The sequence below is a fragment of the Sciurus vulgaris genome (assembly GCF_902686455.1).
Source record: "Sciurus vulgaris genome assembly, chromosome: 5".
Classification (NCBI taxonomy): Eukaryota; Metazoa; Chordata; class Mammalia; order Rodentia; family Sciuridae; genus Sciurus; species Sciurus vulgaris.
In genome coordinates this window covers 173,123,846-173,145,062 of record NC_136465.1, presented here as the reverse complement: position 1 = coordinate 173,145,062, position 21,217 = coordinate 173,123,846, and the positions used below count along the sequence as shown (strand labels likewise).

Sequence of the window (21,217 nt, the reverse complement as noted above, 5' to 3'; positions counted from 1 at the left end):
GAACCCAGGGCCTTCCGACTGAGCTATCTCCCCAGCCTGGCATGACTAATCTTTACAGCACATTTTGAAGTAGATATCATCTCTGTTCCATACACAAGATAAAATAATCCTTCAAAGAGACTGGTATATAGTTCCCAAAAGGACTCCCAGAACTGTGTCTGCCACAAACACCATGGGTCCCCACCTTGACAGCTCTGGGAATGTAACCCAGGACAGCTTGCTGCCGTGGGCAGAGACACTGTTAGTGCCATAAGGAAGCACTTTACTGCATGTCCTCTGCACATTTCCAGTCAGACCTGAGTTCCAGCTCTTGCACCGTCGTCAATCCCCATTTATTGCAACCCTGGCTAAGTTTACTTTGCTTCTTTGAACCTCAGTTTTCTTCTCCATAAAAGCTATTATGCTAAGCCACATGAAATTGCTGATATTCAAGCTAGGTTTGGTGGCACATGCCTGTAATCCCAGCAGCTTGGGAGGCTGATGCAGGAGGACTGAGGGTGTGCCAGCCTGGGCAGCACAGTGGAAGGGAAGGCGGGAAGGCAGGGAGGAAGAAGAGACAGACAAAGGAATGGAGGAAGGGAGGGAGGGGGAAAGGAAAGAAAGAAACTGCTGATTTTCATCTATGACAACCTAGAAAAACAATGTCATATGGCTGAACGTAACATCCCAGTCAAGATCATGAGAAAGACTGCTCCTCACTAACATCCCAAATGTTTGCTTCTTCTGGAAGGGCTGGGTACAATATGGGAGAAAGGGGTTGCCTGAAGTGGTGGCCATGAGGTGCCTGGCTGGGACATCAGAGCGTAGCACCATGCGCAGCTCCCTCTTCTGGCCTCAGCTGCCTCCCACTAGCCATTCAACATTCAGCAAGCAATGAGCACTCCCGACCAGGCAGGCTCCAAGGGCCGAGGTGCAACAACAAAGAGAGAACCAGAAACAGAAAACAGATGATGAGAAGCTTAGTAGTAGGAGGAAAACAAAGCAAGGTTAAGGCAAAAGTCAGGAGACAGGGGCTATTTATATTCAGCAGTCAGAAAAAGCCTTTTGAGGATCAGAGGATCCTTCTAGCTGAGGGGAGGGGATCCAGGAGAAGCAGCAGCAGAGGCAGTGAACAGGCTGAAGTGGCCTAGGGTGGTCTCAGGGTAGAAGAGTGGGAAGAAGCAGCAGGGGCCAGGAAGCTTCAAAGTAGGACAGGCCTTTGGAATTTACACTCAGTGGGCAGGGCAATGAGGAGAGCGCTGTGAGCAGTCATGAACCTGAATCTGACTTGGGTTTTGATGAGCTCTCTTGGGGTGAAGGGGGTGGATGCAAAGGAAGCTGTTGATATGGCTTTGCTCAGTTGAGGCACTGAAAAATGGTCAGATTCTGGGTATACTTTAGTTTGGAAGATTCACCTCTAACTTATATGTATGCGTGTGTATATATACACACAATAGATATATTTATACACACACATGGAAATGATCCATATACTGCATCAAGGCTGCCCTTGATGTAATACTATCTGTGTGGGCAGGTTTTTCCACAGAAATGAAAAGTTGTATCCCATTTGTGTACAATGAATCAAAATGCAGTTTGTAAAAATAAAAAATAAATAAAATAAAAAAAGCTAATTTCAACTTGCTGGGGTTGTTGCTCAGTGGTAGAGCACTTGCCTAGCATGTGTGAGGGCGCTGTGTTTGAGTCTCAGCACCACATATAAATAAACAAAATAAAGGTCCAGTGACAACAAAAAAATGTTTAAAAAATAAATAATTTCAATTTAAGCTAATTTAAGCTAATTTCAATTTAAGAAGAAAGAGAATAAGAATGTATCCTCCTTGAGACACTGGAACAGTGACGCATGCCTTTAATCCCAGAGACCCGGAGGCTGCAATAGGAGGTTGCAAGTTTGATGGCTAATGTCTCAGCAATTTAGCAAGGCCCTAAGCAACCTGGTGAGACCCTGTCAGAAAATAAAACAATAAAAAGAATGGGGATGGAACTCGGTGGTAAAGTGCCCCTGGGTTAAATCCCCAATACAAAAAAAAAAAAAAAAAAAAATCGTTGAGTTTTTTTTTTGAGGTCCACAAATGAAGCTCAAAGGACTAATGGCAGAGAGCTTCTCTAAACCTTGCCTTTCTTCTCTGGTGACAGAGCTACTACTAATGATCTCTCTGCGTCATTATCTGTCTCTGTATGGATTTAATGTTTACACAAAATCAAGAAAGGCAAAAATGGAGGAGGGGTGCAAATGACTTATCTACAATTGTGAAAGAGGGTTGGGGATGTAGCTCAGTGGTAGAGCCTGCCCAACAAGCTTAAGGCCCCGGGCTCATTTTAAACCACCACCACCTACAAATGTGAATGTGAAAGGGATCCTTCTCTCTCATTTGTAGCCACACTTTACTAACAAAGCACAGCCTGACTTCTTAGCAACTTGTGAAGTTATATTCCCTAAACTGCTAAAAGTTGAAGTCTGTCATTTTTCAAGTCCCTTTAACCAATAGTCTAAAGAATCACTAAAAAAAAGAAACTGACAAAGCCCTTTGAAACTCAGATTTCCAAGCCACAGGTTGTTTTTTAAAGGCCGAACAAAATCCTTAGGTGTCTAAATTCACACAGACTTGTAGTTGATTCCTATCATATTGAAGTGAAATACTTTCTCAAAAGCAACCACAACTGAAAGCAGTTTATGGGAAGAGATGCTTACTAACATGGAGATCAGAGGAGTAAAGCAATTTGCAAAACAGGCTCTAAGAGGGAAAAACACCATTTCCAAATCTACTTTTACAGAAATGCTTCCATGTCTCCTGAGTTCTGCACAAATGCCCACAAGGCCAACTTTTCCACTGAGTATGATGCAAACACAAATGATAAGGTTAAGTTGTAGAAGAATAAATGAAAGCAACAGAATGAAGCAAGTCTCTGGATTATAAAGTCACTGGTTTTATTATGGGAAAGAAGGTTCCACACTCCTCTCTGGGTTTTGTAATTACGCTAACACAATACCATCAGTGGAAATAAAAATTTAAAATTCTGCCACCAATTTGCTATGCCCATAAATGACATTTTTGCCAGGCATGGTGGTGCACCCCCTACAATCCCAAGGGCTTAGGAGGTTGAGACAGGAGGATCTCAAGTTTAAAGCCAGCTTCAGCAACTTAGTGAGATCCTAGGTCACTTAGCAATACACTGTCTCAAAATAAAAAATTATAAAGGGCCAGGGAAGTGGCTTAGAGGTTAAGCATCCCTGGGTTCAATCCCTCGTACCAAAAAAAAAAAAAAAAAAAAAAAAAATCACATTTTCCTCTTTCTTCTCTTTCTTGGTTCTGGTGGTGGGTAGATCAAAGGGCCTTACATATGATAAGCATGTGCTCTGCCACGGAGATACTCCCATCCTCACCTTCCTCTCTCACAGGCTCTCTTTTGAGCTTTTCCTACTTGGATATATAATTTTTATAAATTTTTTAAAAAGTCCCTAATAAATATTGTTATTAGCATTTCCTTCCAATAATTATTCAGGCTGCATAGTATGTGTTCAATAATTTACTCATCTAATCATTTATTGATAGGCATTTAACTGCCTAATAGCAATTTTTGCAAAAACCATGCTATGAGGAAGTCATCCTTTGAAGATTTTTAAAAATGAAATAAACACATCTGCTTTAATTTGGGAGAGGATGTGGACTTTAAAGTCTGCCTTTTCTCTTATACTGTCCAGTTTCATACACAGACAGCATTATCCATTTATGAGATAAGGATGACAACAAATTGTTGGTATTAGTCTTTTAACATACTGCCACCTGAAACAAGGGAATCAACCTAATTACCCCCCAAATAACTGAAAACTATAAAATATTTATTATAATTATAGCACAGTGCAATATTACCATTTTAACAGGCTCCAGAATGTTTCACCAGAGTGGAGGTATTTTTGTTTGGGAAATACCTTGATGAGCTCTTTGAAGGTACAAGGTAAACTCTGAAGGCCTGGATTAGAAAAATAGAAGATAGGTCCAACAGTTCAGTAAATAAATTAGTAGAAATTTGGAAGTGGGACCAATGGAATATAGAGGTGGCCTGGAGTACCGAGGAAAGAGAAAATGAAATCTAAAGACAGTGTAAAGCGCTGCACCCTACAGAACAAGGTGACCTATGAGATATTCCCACTGAGTGTGCTGGGGCTTGAGGAAGGCTTTGGGGGTGATGAAGAAAAGGACAATCTAGCCAGACTTGGTGGTGCACTCCTGTAATCCCAGGGATTTGTGAGGCTGAGACAAGAGGATCACAAGTTTGAGGTCAACCTCAGCAACTTAGTGAGGCCCTAAGCAATGTAAGGAAATCCTATCTCAAAATAAAATAAACAACAAATTAGGACTGGGGATGTGGCCCAGTGGTTGTGACCCTGCATTCAATCCCCAGTACCAAAAATAAAAATAAATAAATAAAAAGGACTGGGGATTTAGCTCAGTGGTAAAGAGCCATGGGTTCAAATCAATTCCTAATACCCCCCCCCACACACAATCTAAAACTCAACTCGAATTGTGTTGTACACCAAATTTCTTTTGTCATCCCATATCTGCATCAAAGAAAGCTCCACTCACAAAAGCTTTTGTGCGGATATGTGGTTTCACAGATAAAAAAATCCAAGAAAAGGTCTGAAAGTAGGGATAATAATTCCTACTTTACCATATTGTTATTAGATTGAGTTAAAATTTGAGAAAACTTTTGGGAGGGTGTTGGAATTTTCACAATTCGTGGGGTACAGGTGCAGCTTGAGTTCATTTTATTGAATTCTCAAGTGATTTCAGCTGACTGCTACAGTAAGCTTAAGTCCTTATATAGGTACATAAAACGACTACTTTCAAATACAAATTGCACTTCAGCAATATTATGGAGGTTTTTTGATTTTTTTTTCTTCCCTTGGAGAAACAAAGTGCCAGGCTGGCTTCAAACTTGTGATGCTCCTGTCTTGGCCTCCCAAGTAGCTGGGATTACAGGTTTGTGCCTAAAACACCTGGCTAATATCATGGAGTTGTGTGGCTTCCTGTTGTTACGATATTGTTCCCTCTTCTTTAAAGGATATCTTGATCAGTGATTCTTGTGAGAAATAGAAAGTTAGATGGACCATCTTCAGAACATAATATTTAGCCTTAACTGGATCCAATTGTAGCCATTTTAATTATAGGCCTCTCCCTTTTTCCACCCCAATTTCAAAATTAGCTAATCAGAAGATTGTAACCCTGAGCTCCTCCTATCAGGGTCAAGGGCAGTGCTGTGTTAGGGATAAAAGCAGGCTGACTGCCGCTCAGGTGTGCTTGCTGGCTGGATTCCCTCTGGGGGTACATGCTCCTGCAGAACAATTTTTGCTTTGCTCATGAACTTGCACGCAGGTGTTTTATTTCTTGTCGCACCTTGGTACTTCTAATAATTTTGGCACCTGGTATGGGGTTCCATAGGTGGCTTAGGGGATTGTGGGAACTCCCTCAGCAGCAATGCATCCTGCTGCCTTGTTCAATGGTCTTGGAATGGGGGAGGAAACAGTGATCCCTGAAACAGGCAATGAACCCCAAATAAAGAATGGATTGCCGATGCAGGGGAAAGGTCCAAGGAAGCACTGTGGTCACCAGGTAACTTTGTGCATGGGCCAAGGCAGGAAAATCTATTCTCAAGAAGTATTTCCTTGGTGGTTGTCGGGACACCCTGGAGATTGTGTGAGTGTGATTGAGACCCTATTCAGAAACAGGAGACCACATCCAGGAGAATGGTGATGGGAGGATATGCAAAAAACACATCTGGGGGTGGGTGTACAAGAAACCTTTAAAATAAGGGGGGTTGAGTACATCCTGAGAAAGTTAATTACAGGAACCCACAAGAAAAAAAAGGGATGGGGGGGTAAAAATTCTAGGCCTACGGAGAGGGAAGAACAATGGAAAGATCCTATATGTACAAATCTTCTTTTCCTTTGAAGAATTCTAAGCCGGGAAATAAAACAGTGGTGATAGTGGGAGTGAAACTGACCCCCATGGAGAACAAGTGGCCACCTTAAAGATTTGATTTCAGTATTCAAAATGACTACCAGACTCCATGCCTAACACTTCCCGCCGTATAAGTCTACTCTGTTTGAGTCAAAATCTGTGATAGGCTCTATCTTAATTTCTAAAGGATTAAATCTAATAGAGATTTTGGCAGACATTTGCAGCTGTTGTTTCCTACCTGTGGAGATCTAGTACCTGCTAAAATGCTACAACATCTTTGTTTCTCCTGCTTTACGTATGTGTACACCTGTCTCTTATGCTGTGTCTACAATATGTACTTATGCCCATACGTCATGAACATTGTATCAACTGGCTCATAAATTAGTACTCAGATTTAATTAACAGATCCAAATGCTTTTTCAGTTCATGAGACTTAAATAAAACTAACAAAAAAAGCCAAATTAAACTGAAAGAATAAGAATGGCTTTGAAACTACTAACCTACACATTTTTCTAGGTGGCCAGCCAGAGTGTTGGTTCCATAAAATGTTTCAAGTACAATGTCCATTGCTGCTAAGGATTTTTCTTTGGCAGGAATAACTAACTTAAGGTGTTAACTAGACTTGTTTGGTATCTCAGTTTTCATGGGTAGTCTAAGTTAAAAATAGGTAAGTTAGTTTTAATGTAAATGGGAATTAATCTTCATAAATTTGTTAGAGGAGACATCTGATTCATTCACAAAGTTAAAATGCCAAAACATCAACTAAGTATAAGTTTAAGTACTCCTGGCTTTTTGAATTCTATAAGTTAATATTGTCTATTAAATGTGTTTTAATAGACTCGTAAATTTAAAAAAAAAGGGGGGGTTTGAAGGTTTCTTATTTCTGGGTTTTAATCTAAAAGCAAGATTACTGAGTTAAAATTCGAACAGGTGTAATTCTGTGAGTACAAAAAGTTTCAGCTGTATCTTGATCAACACTATAAAAAGTTAAGTATTTCATCTTTTTAAAAGATAATTTTAATTTATTCATTTTTATGTGGTGCTGGAGATCGAACCCAGTGCCTCACACATGCCAGGTAAGCACTTCTACCACTGAACCACAACCCCAGCCCAAGTATTTCATTTTATTAAAAAGGAGTAAGATTGCCGGGCGCAGTGGTGCACACCTGTAATGCCAGTGATTTGGGAGGTTGAGGCAGGACTGCAAGTTCAAAGCCAGTCTCAGCAACCTAGCAAGGCCAGGAGTTGACTGGAATATCAAGGAATATCCTTTACATATGATAAAAACCTTAACTGAGGCCCACTACCCTGAGTGCCTGACAATTAACTATCCTATCTTATTCAGGGGGCAAAGGCTGCTGGCTACAAAGGACATGACAGTAGGTTTCAGCATTGTAAGTTTATAACCTGAGGACTGGAATCTTTTTAAGATCTGACAGGACACCCATTTGGCCAGGGGATATCTGTCACTGGGGCAAAGCAATTCTGGCTATGACATTATCCTGTCAAAATAAATGCATGGGGAGACTGGGCAGCATAAACAACTGTACCCAGAAAAGAATAAAATAGAAAATAAAGCCAACCTATGTTTTGTTGGCCAGCCTCTGCAAAGGAACCTTCAAGGAAGACTAGAGAAAAGAATGAAAAAGGCCTCCTCCATTGATTATCAGTATGCCTAGTATAAGAAAAAGGCCCAAAGGGGTCTCTGGCTACAACTGACAGTAGGGAACTCATTTAAAATTGATGGTGTTGTGATAAAAATAAGGGAGAAAAGCAAGGCTCAAAAATATCCTGGGGAGGGCTGGGGAGATAGCTCAGCTGGTAGAGTGATTGCCTTGCAAGCACAAGGCCCTGAGTTCGATCCCCAGTACCGCCAAAAAAAAAAAAAAAATCCTGTGCTCCAATCCCTTGAATGCCACCTGGGAGAAAATAAAAAGATTAAGGCCCTGTTTTTATATATGCCAGATTGTCTGACCTCTCTCCTAGGAAGAAATTTGTGTTAATAAAATGCACATATTTCAAAATAGGAATTTAAGAAGGTTCCAAAACAAAAATTAGCATGGAAAATTAAAAGGTAAAAGACATGTTTCTGGATGAGAAAGTATTGTGTATGGTAAAGTAATATTCTTGTGCTAAAGTCCAAGACGAAAGTGAGGACAAAACTAAGGATATAAACAAGTTATAGAACGTCTAAGTTGCAGAAAGTTTATGAAAGGCGAATCTCAAAAAGGTTGTGTACGTGATTAAATTGGCCATAATTAGCACATCAGTTATTCAAATTTTAATGTGCTGATAGGAAGCAAAGTCTAAACACTGATCTGCTCTTATCTATCAGTATAAATTTCTTGTGTCTGTTAGGTTTTATTATTTAGGGAAGCTAAGTCTTAAAGGAATTAGGATTTATACCTGTTTTAAAGTCTTTTAAATGATTACTTCATAAGTGGTTAAACAAACAATTAGGTTATTGTAACACAGTTGACTTCCTAAACATATGTGACCAGAGATATGTATACATCTGAGAACTGTGTTTGTATAAACCTTGTTTAAGCATTATGTAAGTTTATAAAATCAAAGTTTATGTAGGTTTACCAGCAAGGTAACCAATATGTGCTCTCTTTTATACACTGTATCTGACAGGCGGGTCACACAACCATTTGAAGACCAGGCTCATATCTGTTTGCTTTGACTAAGTCTATTTCTAATCATTAACACTGTTTCCTAAATTTATAAGATTTAAGGCCATCCTTTGATTTTTGCTAGTACTGCTAACCCAAGCAGACCTGTGATTGTTGTTACTGTACATTATGGATTCTAAATCTTACTTTAAAATTCAAACTTAGTTAATGCAAGGACATCTGTGTAACTGTGATACTAACCAATATGGCCTTCTTTATACATTAGATGCATTCTTGTTCTTCAAGTATACAAGCATTTTAAACTGTAAAGCTTGGGAGAACACTTTATCCAGTTGGTGTTCTCCAAACTAAAAGTATCTGTAGCAAGTCTCTTTCAGATTTATATAGAAATAACAAATTTGATTGGTATTTGTCATTTAATGTTTTGTAACTGGATAAGGGTAACCTATTGTCAATAAGTTATATATAAGATTTTGCGCTACTCTTTACACTGGGATGGGAATTTAAATGTATTTTTGGAAGGTATTAAGGAGAGCCTGATTTGATCAAAGGCTGACACTGCAAAACAAAGTATTTTGCCACTTTTTTTCACAAAATAAAGTTAGGAGTTCTCTTAGTTTTTACTTGATTCATGTTTCAGATGTAATATTGTATTGTGTTGTTTGTCAAGAGCCCTGCCTTACCTGAGATAAGTTTCTGCCTCTTACCCTACTCCATGTTAGGATGATTCCAAAGTAGGGTAGACTTAAGTTCATTTAAAGTTATGTTCAGGGGTTTAGATTTTGGCTCAGTGGTAGTGGCTTGCCTAGCACATGTGAGGCACTGGCTTCACTCCTCAGCACCACATAAAAAAAATAAAGAAAAATAAAAAGTAAAATAAAGTTATAAATAAAAATAAAATAAAGTTATGTTCAAAGGATAGATTTTTGTTGCAAAGATTACTGTGATCTCACTGGGCATGATGGTACAAGCTATGATCCCAGACACTTTGGAAGCTGAGGCAGGAGGATTGCAAGTTCAAGACCAGCCTCCGCAATTCAGCAAAGCCCTAGCAACTTGGTGAGACCCTGTCTCAAAATAAATAGATAGATAGATAGGGCTGGGGATGTTTCTCAGTGGTTAAGTGTCCCTGGGTTAAATCCCTAGCAAGAACAACAATAACAAAAAAGATTCCTATGATCTCAAGCTAACCAAGGGATAAAAAACAAAACTAAGTAAAGGTTTGGGAAAATTATAAAAGATACGTAAGATTGTAAGGGAGTTTTATTACAAAGTAAAATTTGTAAAAGATCTCATGTGATTGAGTTGAAAAATTCATGTGCCTTTTTGGAGGCAAAATAGATATCAAAAGTATATTAGTGTTATTATGGAAATTATATTTCTTGGTTCAAAGGTATTAGACAAACGAATATGGTTTTGGTCTTATTAATTTCATTTTGTACTTTCCTTATAGAACTTTATAACTTTTGCCTGTTGGTGTCTTGAAAAAGTACTCCTTCTAATAGAACAACATGAGTTAATTGGAGATAATAAGCCATCACCTATAGGACAGAATAGGATATGTCTGAATTCCAATACTAATACTAACCCCAGGTAAATGGAAGGGGTAACTATAAAATTATAAATATTAGTTATTTGTGAAACTTACCTGCTGGATGTTTAAAACCAAAAACAAGGAAATAAAAGGGCCAAGGAAAAAGTAGCCAATATTTTGGCCATTGCCCTCTAAGATCAGCTAGAACCCAGGGAATGATGGGACTGCTCTAAGTGTTCTACAATTCCAGTGAATCACCTGACCTCCTGATCAGGGGATCAAGAGGAACCTAGAGAACAGGAAGCCAACCAGTGTACATTCTGCAAAGAGGAGGGTCACTGGAGAGGGAAATGTCCTCGATGCTTCCCAGGGAAGTTACATGTCATCAGCAGGATCTTGATCCATCCTGACCAATGGCACAACTGATAGAGGAAAAACTAAAGGAGCCACAAGTTCCTAAAAGTGATCCCTGACAGAGCTGGGGTTGTAGCTCAGAAGTAGAAGTACTTAAGATGGCGGCCTAGAGGGTGGCTGCATTCCATGTTGCTCCAGGACTCAGGATTCAAAAGAGGAGATATTGAGACACTTGGGATCAACTCAAAGCAGCCGGGTGACTCTCACCCGATGGGAAGGCATCCCGGATGGGACGGTAGTCCCGGAACGCAGGAAACTTTGTGAAGTAGAGCTGCCGGGGAGACGCCCCTCCCCCCGCTGGAGCAGTGAACGCGGACAACTGGGAGCGCCGTAAAGGAGGCCACTCGGCACAGCGCTGGGACTCGGAGCAACCACTGGGGCTCCGGCGGCTGCCCAGGGGAGGAGTGGCGAGGAGAGCTGTGTGGACTCAGGACACGGGGCCTGCCCTGAGGAGGAGGAGGAGGAGCGTGGCCACTTGGATTCGGAGTGACTGCACCAGAGCTACAGGCGGTTGCCAGAGGAGAAGCCCCGCGGCGAGCAGTTTGGATTCAGAACGACTGCTTCTGAACACCGGCGCCTGCCCTGGGGACAACGAGGAGGAGGAGCGTGGCCACTTGGATTCGGAGTGACTACACCAGAGCTGCAGGCGGTTGCCAGAGGAGGGGCTGCGCGGTGAGCTGTTTGGACTCAGACCACTTCTGAACCCCGGGGCCTGCCCGGAGGAGAAGGAGGAGGAGGAGGAGGAGTGTGGCAGGTCCTTTGGACTCGCAGTGACTGCATTAGCGCTCCAGGCGGCTGCTCAGAGGAGAAGGCGAGTGGTGAGTTGTTTGGACTTAAAGCGACCGCTCCTGAACACAGGGGGGCTGCCTGGAGGAGGAACGTGGTGGGTCGCTTGGTCTTGAGTGGCCGCACCAGAGCTCCGGGCGGTTGCCCAGAGGACCCGTGCAGCGGGTCACGTGGATTCAGAGCCACTCAGAGCGACCGCTCCTGAACACCCGGGGGGTTATCTGGAGAAGGAGGAGGAACGGGGAGGGTCACTTCGACTCGGAGTGATTGATTGCCCAGGGCTACGGGTGGTTGGTGGGAGGTGGAGGCACACAGTGAGTTTCTTGGACTCCTAGTGACCGCACCGGAATACAGGGCGGCTGTCTGGAGGAAGAGGCGTGTGGCGGGTCTCTGGGACTCAGAGCGATTGTACGGGGCCCCAGGTGGCTGCTCAGAGGAGGGGCCGCATAGCCAGGCGATTGGGTGCAGAGCAGGGTCCCAGGATCTAGGAGGCTTCTTGGTGGAAGAGCCGCACAGAGACAGGTTTAGGGCGGAGTGAAGGTTCCAGAACTGCCAGCAGATTCTCTGAGGAGGGGCAGCCTAAGGAGATTCATCTGCGAAGGGTGAGGCTCCCAGGCCCAGGAGGTAGGGCCGGGCCCCTGGGAACTTTGCAGAGGAAGGCAGCCCAGCCCAGGCGGTAGCTGTAAATTGAGGGGAACCTCTAGGAGGGAACTAACCAGCGAGACCTCCCCACTGGGTGAGTCTTCCCTGCCGGGTGAGGTTTCCCCACAAAGACGGTAAAACCAGAGACTCAGGCCTAAACAGGCCTTGCCTCAGCCCGCAGCCTAGGTCCCCTTTGGATGACCATTGGTCAACAAGTGGAGGCACCTCTGCCCACTAGCAGGGAATATACCCCACCTGAAGGCCAACACTCCTAGAGAGGCAGCTTCCTTGTGTTGCACCGCATTATCAACTTCCTCCAAGACTCAGCCTACTGAAGGCTAAGGGGGGATATATATAGAAATCTTCAGCGGACATTGTAAGTCAATAGAGAAATCGCAATATCATCAGCAGTCCACTGAAACCTGAACATATGAGAAAACAAGGAAGAAAATGCTGCAAACAAATCTAGAATGTTACATCAATAAAACCCAATGACAGCATGGCGGAAGAAATGACAGAAAAGGAGTTCAGAATGTACATAATTAAAATGATCAGAGAAGCAACGATGAGATGAAAGAGCAAATGCAAGCATTGAATGATCGCACCAATCGACAGTTAAAAGAGCAAATACAGGAAGCAAAAGATCATTTCAATAAAGAGTTAGAGATATTGAAAAAAAACCAAACAGAAATCCTTGACATGAAGGAAACAATAAACCAAATTAAGAACTCCATAGAAAGCATATCCAATAGGATAGAACACCTGGAAGACAGAACCTCAGACATTGAAGACAAAATATTTAACCTTGAAAACAAAGTTGAACAAACAGAGAAGATGGTAAGAAATCATGACAGAATCTACAAGAACTATGGGATATCATGAAAAAGGCCAAATTTAAGAATTATTGGGATTGAGGAAGGCCTAGAGAAACAAGCCAAAGGAATGAACAATTTATTCAATGAAATAATATCAGAAAATTTCCCAAATCTGAAGAATGAAATGGAAAATCAAGTTCAAGAGGCTATAGGACTCCAATACACAAAATTACAACAGAACCCACACCAAGGCACATTATAATGAAAATACCTAACATACAAATAAAGACAGAATTTTAAAGGCTGTGAGAGAAAAGAACCAAATACATTCAGGGGAAACAATACGGATATCAGGAGATTTTTCAATCCAGACCCTAAAGCTAGAAGGGCCTGGACAACATTTTCAAAGCCCTGAAAGAAAATGGATGCCACCAAGAATCTTATACCCAGCAAAACTTACCTTCAAATTGACGATGAAATAAATCCTTCCATGATAAACAAAAGCTAAAGAATTTACAAAAGAAAGCCAGCATTACAGAACATTCTCAGCAAAATATTCCATGAGGAAGAGATGAAAACAAAGAAGGCAAATCAGCAAAGGGAGGAATTATCCTAAAGGAATTGTCAAATAAAGGAGGAAACAAGTTGTGTCAACAAATAAATAAATAAAATTTAAAAAATGAACCAAATGACCGGGGAAACCGAATCATATTTCTATAATAACCCTGAATGTTAATGGCCTGAATTCACCAATCAAAAGACATAGAGTGGCAGATTGGATTAAAAAGAAATATCCAACAATATGTTGCCTGCAAGAGACTCACCTCATAGAAAAATGTACCCATAGACTAAAGGTGAAAGGATGGGGAAAAACATACCATGCACATGGACTCAGCAAAAGAGCTGGAGTATCCATCCTCATTTCCGATAATGTGGAGCTTCAAGCCAAAGTTAGTCAGAAGGGATAAAGAAGGTCATTTCATACTGCTTAAGGGAAGCACTAATCAGCAAGATATAACAATCATAAACATCTATGCCCCAAACAGTGGCTCATCCATGTATGTCAAACAAATCCTTCTCAATTTCAGAAACCAAATAGACCATAACACAATAATACTAGGTGATTTTAACACGCCTCTCTCACCACTGGACAGATCTTCCAGACAAAAAATTGAACAAAGAAACCATAGATCTCAATAACACAATCAATAATTTAGACTTAACGGACATTTATAGAATATACCATCCAACCAAGAGCGAATACACTTTCTTCTCAGCAGCACATGGATCCTTCTCTAAAATAGACCATATATTATGCCACAAAGCTAATGTTAGCAAATACAAGAAGATAGAGGACACTACCATGTATTCTATCAGATCATAATGGATGAAGTTAGAAATAAATGAAAGAGTAAAACAACAGAAACTATTCCAACATCTGGAGATTAAACAATATGCTATTATTTGATGAATGGATAACAGAAGATATTAGGAAGGAAATTAAAAAATTCTTAGAGGTAAATGAGAAACAAAGAACATCATATCAAAATCTCTGGGACACTATGAAAGCAGTACTTAGAGGGAAATTTATTTCATGGAGCGCATTTAATAAAAGAAGTAAAACTCAACAAATAAACGACCTAACACTACAGCTCAAAGCCCTAGAAAAAGAAGAACAGAACAGCACCAAAAGTAGTAGAAGACAGGAAATAGTTAAACTCAGAGCTGAAATCAATGAAATTGAAACAAAAGAAACAATACAAAAAATTGACAAAATAAATAGTTGGTTCTTCGAAAAAATAAACAAAATTGATAAACCTTTAGCCACACTAACAAAGAGAAGACGAGAGAAAACCCAAATCACTAAAATTCGGAATGAACAAGGAAATATCACAACAGACAGGATTGAAATACAAAACATAATTAGAAGCTATTTTGAAAATCTATACTCCAACAAAATAGAAATTTTGAAGACATCAACAGGTTTCTAGAGACATATGAATTGCCTAAACTGAACGAGGAGGACATACACAATTTAAATAGACCAATTTCAAGTACTGAAATAGAAGAAGTCATCAAAAGCCTACCAACAAAGAAAAGTCCGGGACCAGATGGGTTCTCAGCCGAGTTCTACAAAACCTTTAAAGAAGAGCTCATTCCAATACTTCTCAAAGTATTCCATAAAATAGAAGAGGAGGGAACCCTCCCAAACTCATTCTATGAAGCCAATATCACACTGATACCTAAACCAGACAGAGACTCATCAAGGAAAGAAAATTTCAGACCAATATCCTTAATGAACATCGACGCAAAAATTCTCAACAAAATTTTAGCAAATCGCATACAAAAACATATTAAAAAGATAGTGCACCATGATCAAGTGGGCTTCATCCCAGGTATGCAAGGTTGGTTCAACATCAGGAAATCAATAAACGTAATTCACCATATTAATAGACTTAAAGTCAAGAATCACATGATTATTTCAATAGATGCAGAAAAAGCATTTGATAAAATACAGCACCCCTTCATGCTCAAAACACTAGAAAAAATAGGGATAGTGGGAACATTCCTTAACATTGTAAAGGCCATTTATGCTAAGCCCATGGCTAATATCATTCTAAATGGTGAAAAACTGAAAGCATTCCCCCTAAAAACTGGAACAAGGCAGGGATGCCCTCTTTCACCACTTCTATTCAACATCGTTCTTGAGACTCTGGCCAGAGCAATTAGACAAACCAAAGAAATTAAAGGGATACGAATTGGAAAAGAAGAACTCAAACTATCCCTGTTCGCTGATGACATGATTATATATTTAGAGGAACCTGGAAATTCCACCAGAAAACTCTTAGAACTCATAAGTGAATTCAGTAAAGTAGCAGGTTACAAGATCAATGCTCATAAATCCAACGCATTTTTATACATAAGTGATGAATCTTCAGAAAGAGAAATTAGGAAAACTACCCCATTCACAATAGCCTCAAAAAAAATAAAATACTTGGGAATCAATCTCACAAAAGAGGTGAAAGACCTCTACAATGAGAACTATACAACACTAAAGAAAGAAATTAAAGAACACCTTAGAAGATGGAAAGATCTTCCATGTTCTTGGATAGGAAGAATTAATATTGTCAAATGGCCATACTACCTAAAGTGCTATACAAATTCAATGCAATTCCAATTAAAATCCCAATGACGTACCTTACAGAAATAGAGCAAGCAATTATGAAATTCATCTGGAAGAATAAGAAACCCAGAATAGCTAAAGCAATCCTTAGCAGGAAGAGTGAAACGGGGTATTGCAATACCAGATCTTCATCTCTACTACAAAGCAATAGTAACAAAACGGCATGGTATTGGTACCAAAATAGAAGGTAGATCAATGGTACAGAATAGAGGACACGGACACAAACACAAATAAATACAATTTTCTCATACTAGACAAAGGGGCCAAAAATATGCAATGGAGAAAAGATAGCCTCTTCAACAAATGGTGCTGGGAGAATTGGAAATCCATATGCAACAGAATGAAACTAAACCCCTGTCTCTCACCATGCACGAAACTAAACTCAAAATGGATTAAGGACCTCGGAATCAGACCAGAGACCCTGCAGATTATAGAAGAAAAAGTAGGTCCAAATCTTCACCTTGTTGGTCTAGGATCAGACTTCCTTAACAGGACTCCCATAGCACAAGAAATAAAAGCTAGAAATCAACCACTGGATAGATTCAACTAAAAAGCTTTCTCTCAGCAAAGGAAACTATCAGCAATGCGAAGAAAGAGCCTACCGAGTGGGAGAATATCTTTGCCAATCATACTTCAGATAGAGCACTAATCTCCAGAATCTATAAAGAACTCAAAAAACTCTACTCCAAGAATTCAAATAATCCAGTTGACAAATGGGCTAAGGAAATGAACAGACACTTCACAGAAGAAGATCTACAAGCAATCAACAAACATATGGAAAAATGTTCAACATCTCTAGTAATAAGAGAAATGCAAATCAAAACCACCCTAAGATTCCATCTCACCCCAATTAGAATGGCGATTATCAAGAATACGAGCAACCACAGGTGTTGGCGAGGATGTGGGGAGAAAGGTACACTCATACATTGCTGGTGGAGCTGCAAATTAGTGCAGCCACTCTGGAAAGCAGTGTGGTGATTCCTTAGAAAACTTGGAATGGACCCTCCATTTGACCCAGCTATCCCACTCCTTGGCCTATACCCAAAGGACTTAAAATCAGCATACTACAGAGATACAGCCACATCAATGTTCATAGCTGCTCAATTCACAATAGCCAGACTGTGGAACCAACCTAGATGCCCTTCAATTGACGAGTGGATAAAGAAACTGTGGTATATATATACAATGGAATATTACTCAGCCATAAAGAATGATAAAATTATGGCATTTGCAGGCAAATGGATGAAATTGGAGAATATCATGCTAGTGAGATAAGCCAATCTCAAAAAGCCAAAGGACGAATGATATCGCTAATAAGTGGAGGATGACATATAATGGGGGGGGAGGGAAGGGTTAGTGTTAGGGTTAGAGTTAGGGTTAGGGAGGGGGGCAAGTATGGAGGAAGGCAGTACTGTATAGAGGGTAAAGAGGGGTGGAAGGGGTGGGGGGAAGGGAAAAAATAACAATTAATCAAACAACATTACTCTATGTAAATTTATGATTACAAAAATGGTATGCCTTTATGCCATGTACAAGCAGAGAAACAACATGTATCCCATTTGTTTACAATAAAAAAAAAAAAAAAAAAGAAGTAGAAGTACTTGCCTCGCACGTGTGAGGCAGTGGGTTCAATCCTCAGGACCATATAAAAATAAATAAAGGTACTGTCTCCAAAAAAAAAAAAAAAAAAAGTAATCCCTAGCAAATCTCAGTGGACTCTAACAATAGATAGGAAAAGAGGTCAATTTTAACCTATTTGGTCTTAACCTCTGACAGGAGAGTATAACCAAAACACAGCCATAATAAAAGATAAGGCAAGCTGGGTACAGTGGCGGAGCACGCCTGTAATTCCAGCAGCTTGGGAGGCTGAGGCAGGAGGACTGTGAGTTCAAAGCCAGTCTCATCAAAAAGTGATATGCTGAGCAACTTAGTGAGACCCTGTCTCTTTAAAAAAAAAAAAAAAAAAAAAAAAAAAGACAATGGTTCTTTTACTTGAGATATATATTTATATCAGTCCTCCTGAAAATAAGTAAAACTGGGAAGTTATAACCAAAGAATTTTCTTATACAGGCGTGACTGATAAATATCACTCTCTTAAGAGTCACAGGTTTGTTCTGAGTCAATTTGAGACCTGTCTGTGCTTCTTTTTTTGCTGGTTTGGTTATTATGAACTGCTGCTCAGACTCTTCTAGAGTTTGCAATTCATCACTTCCACCATGGCAACTTGATTTTTAATCAAGATCTGGAAAGAATTCAAGCTTCAACTGAGCTGGAAAGGGCTTTACCAAGTGCTCCTAATCACTGGAATGGTTATGTGAACTGCTACAAAGGAGAACTCATTACTATGGGCAATTTTCACCTCAGAAAGTTAATGCTTTTAGGATGGATGGCAATACCAAAGAATATAATGAAAATGAAACCAAAAGGTATAAAGGAAAAAGGAGGGGGGTTGTGAGAAATAGAAAGTTAGTGGTTCATTTTCAGAATGTAGTGTTTAGCCTTAATTGGATCCAATTGTAACCATTTTAATTATCACACTTCCCTTTGCCTACCCATTTTTAAATTGTCTAATCACATAGACTGTAACCCCAAGCTCCTCCAAGCAGGGTGAAGGGCAGTGCTGTGTTAGGGACTGAAAGCAGGTGGACTGCCACCAGGTGTGCTTGCTCACTGGATTCCCTCTGGGGGCACACCCTTCTGCAGAAGGACAATTTTTGCTTTGTCCACCCACTTTCAAGCATGTTTGATTTCTTATAGCACCTTGGTATTTCTGACAGTTCTCAAACTGGGAGTGCATGAGAATCACCTGAGAATCTGTCTTTCTTACAAGTTCCTAGGTGATGCTGATGCTTTTGGTCCAGGGAAAACACTTAGAATCAATGATCCAAATTCTCTTTTGATCATTCTTTCAAATTCTTTTAGATACGACCTCCTCTAACAAGCCTTCCAACTTCCATGTTCTCCTACCTCTTTCCACTGATGCAATCAATTGCTGTACATTCTCCTATCACTTCCTATTTTATAAGATGGTATAATTTATAATTGTCTATCTGCATGATATCCAATACCTGATATGGCAGATGTTAACAGATGAATGGAGAGAACCCAATTTCTACAAGTCCCCATGTACAACATGGTCTTTTCAGCTCCTGGACCCTGGTTCCTATTGTCACCCCTCCTCCCCCCACTGCCAACTTGTAATACCCCCTACTTCACCTGACTGCGACTAATAGGCTCAGCTCAAAAATTATCTCCAAGAAGACTTCTTTGACACTCTTCCTGCCTCGGTTTGTGTTAAGTGCTTCTGTTCCTCAGTACTCCTAACTGACCTGCTTATAACATACTAATCTTAGAACTATAGTAAGCAGAACTAGATCAAACCTTCAGAGGCCCTCTGGCCTAGCAATTTCTACTTCTGGAAATTTATTCTACACTTTGGCAAAATGACCTATGTACAGGGTGATTTCCTATAGCTTAGTTTGTGAAAACAAATATTAGACAGAAAATACTGGAAAACTTAAATATCTATTGATAGGGACTGGTTAAATAACAGTACATCTATATAGTGGAATAGTGCACAGCTATCAAAAAAGAATGGTGAGCTGGGCAAGGTGACACACCTACAATCTTAGCTCTTCAGCAGGCTAACACAGGAGGATCTTAAAACTGAGGCCAGCCTCTACCACTTAAACTTAGTGAGACCCTGTCTCAAAAACAAAAACAAAAAAAAAAGGAAAAAAAGAAATGGGGTGTAGTTTGTGGGTAGAGTGCTTGTCTAGCATGCACAAGACATGGTTTGATCCCTAGTACCATAAAAGCAAATAAAATGGGTCAGCTCTTTTTTTTTTTTTTTTTTTTTTTTGGTACCAGGGACTGAACCTAAGGGCACTTTACTTCTGAGCTACATTCCCAACTCCCTCCCCCACCCTTTTAAGGCAGGGTCTAAGTTGCTGAGGGTGGTCTCGATCTTGCAATCTTCCTGCCTCAGCCTCTTGAGTCGCTGGAATTAAAGGCATGTGCCAACACATCCAGGATTCAGGTTTCTAATGTCATTTGAAATCTCCCTTTTCTTATAACCTGTTGTCACTAGCCAGTTGGGCCCGACATCATTTCTCACCATCATGATTATTACAAATTTCTCAACTGGGACCTCTGACTCTGGTCTTGCCCCTTCTTTCCATCCACTGTCTACCCTGCAGCCACGGAAACTTTTTTACAATGAAGTAATTTCCTTTCCTTCAGTCTTTTTTCTTCTGTCTTCAGGAAATCCAACTTGTTGACTTGTAACACCCCGCCATGACCTAGCAGCCATGGCGAACCCTTGCAAGCCTCATCTTTCAACATGTACTTCTCACTTGCCCCAAAACATGCTTCAGACTTTTAACACAGTATACTTCTTCCAGATCCTGAATCTGCCTACTTTCTCTGAGAGCATTCTGCTAAATGAAGGCTTGAAACTTGGAACCCATCAAATCCTATGACAGGGTAACTAGTGGGTGCTAAACTTCTAGAACTGGATCCTCCTTTGGTTACCCCAGTCACCTTTGTTGAAAACATGTTTATTATTCCCATTACCCTTTGTGTCCCTAGATGAACTTACCAAATTTCTGAACTATCTCCTCCCAAACTGGAATCAGCCTAAGAGCAAAAGAACTCTAATAATCACACATTCCCCTAAGCCCCACTTCTGCTCCTACCAGGTTTACAGCTGGGGCTACTGTCCCGTCCCTGAGTCAATATTTTTTCTGTAACCACAGATAGTGTTCCTTTAAACAAGATTAAGGTGTGACTGTAAGGTAGAACAGAACTGTAGAAACACAGATCAAGAAAAGCAGAACCTCCCCTAGAATTCAGCAAGCCAAGGTATAGGCCTCTCCTTCCTGCTCAGCAGCCCAGAGAAGTAGTCTTCCTATGAGGACTTGCTCAGGGTCAGAGCCACGCCCTTTCCCATAAGATCTTCATGTAAGATATTTAACCATCCACCATAATTGTGTTACTTACCTGAATCCCTCCCAGGATTATTTCTTTGATATTTACATCCTGGCAGTATCTGGATGGTGATAAAAAAGAAAAAGAAAGGGAACTGCACAGACATTCTGTCATTCCCATCACCAACAACCCCTTGGGAGTAAAAAACAAATACTGGTTAGCTAACTGACTCAACATTCAACTGGCTCTGAAAAGCAGCAGGTGGGAGTTTTTGAGGGGCTTAAAATACCTGAGGGCTGCCTGGCAGAAAAGGTCAG

At 40.5% G+C, this 21,217-nt stretch overlaps 1 protein-coding gene across 1 annotated transcript in view; it reads right to left on the bottom strand.

Annotated features, from left to right (window-relative positions):
- Positions 1–21,217, bottom strand: part of SGSM3 (small G protein signaling modulator 3) — a 40,169-nt gene that overhangs the window by 11,733 nt on the left and 7,219 nt on the right. The window lies entirely within an intron of this gene.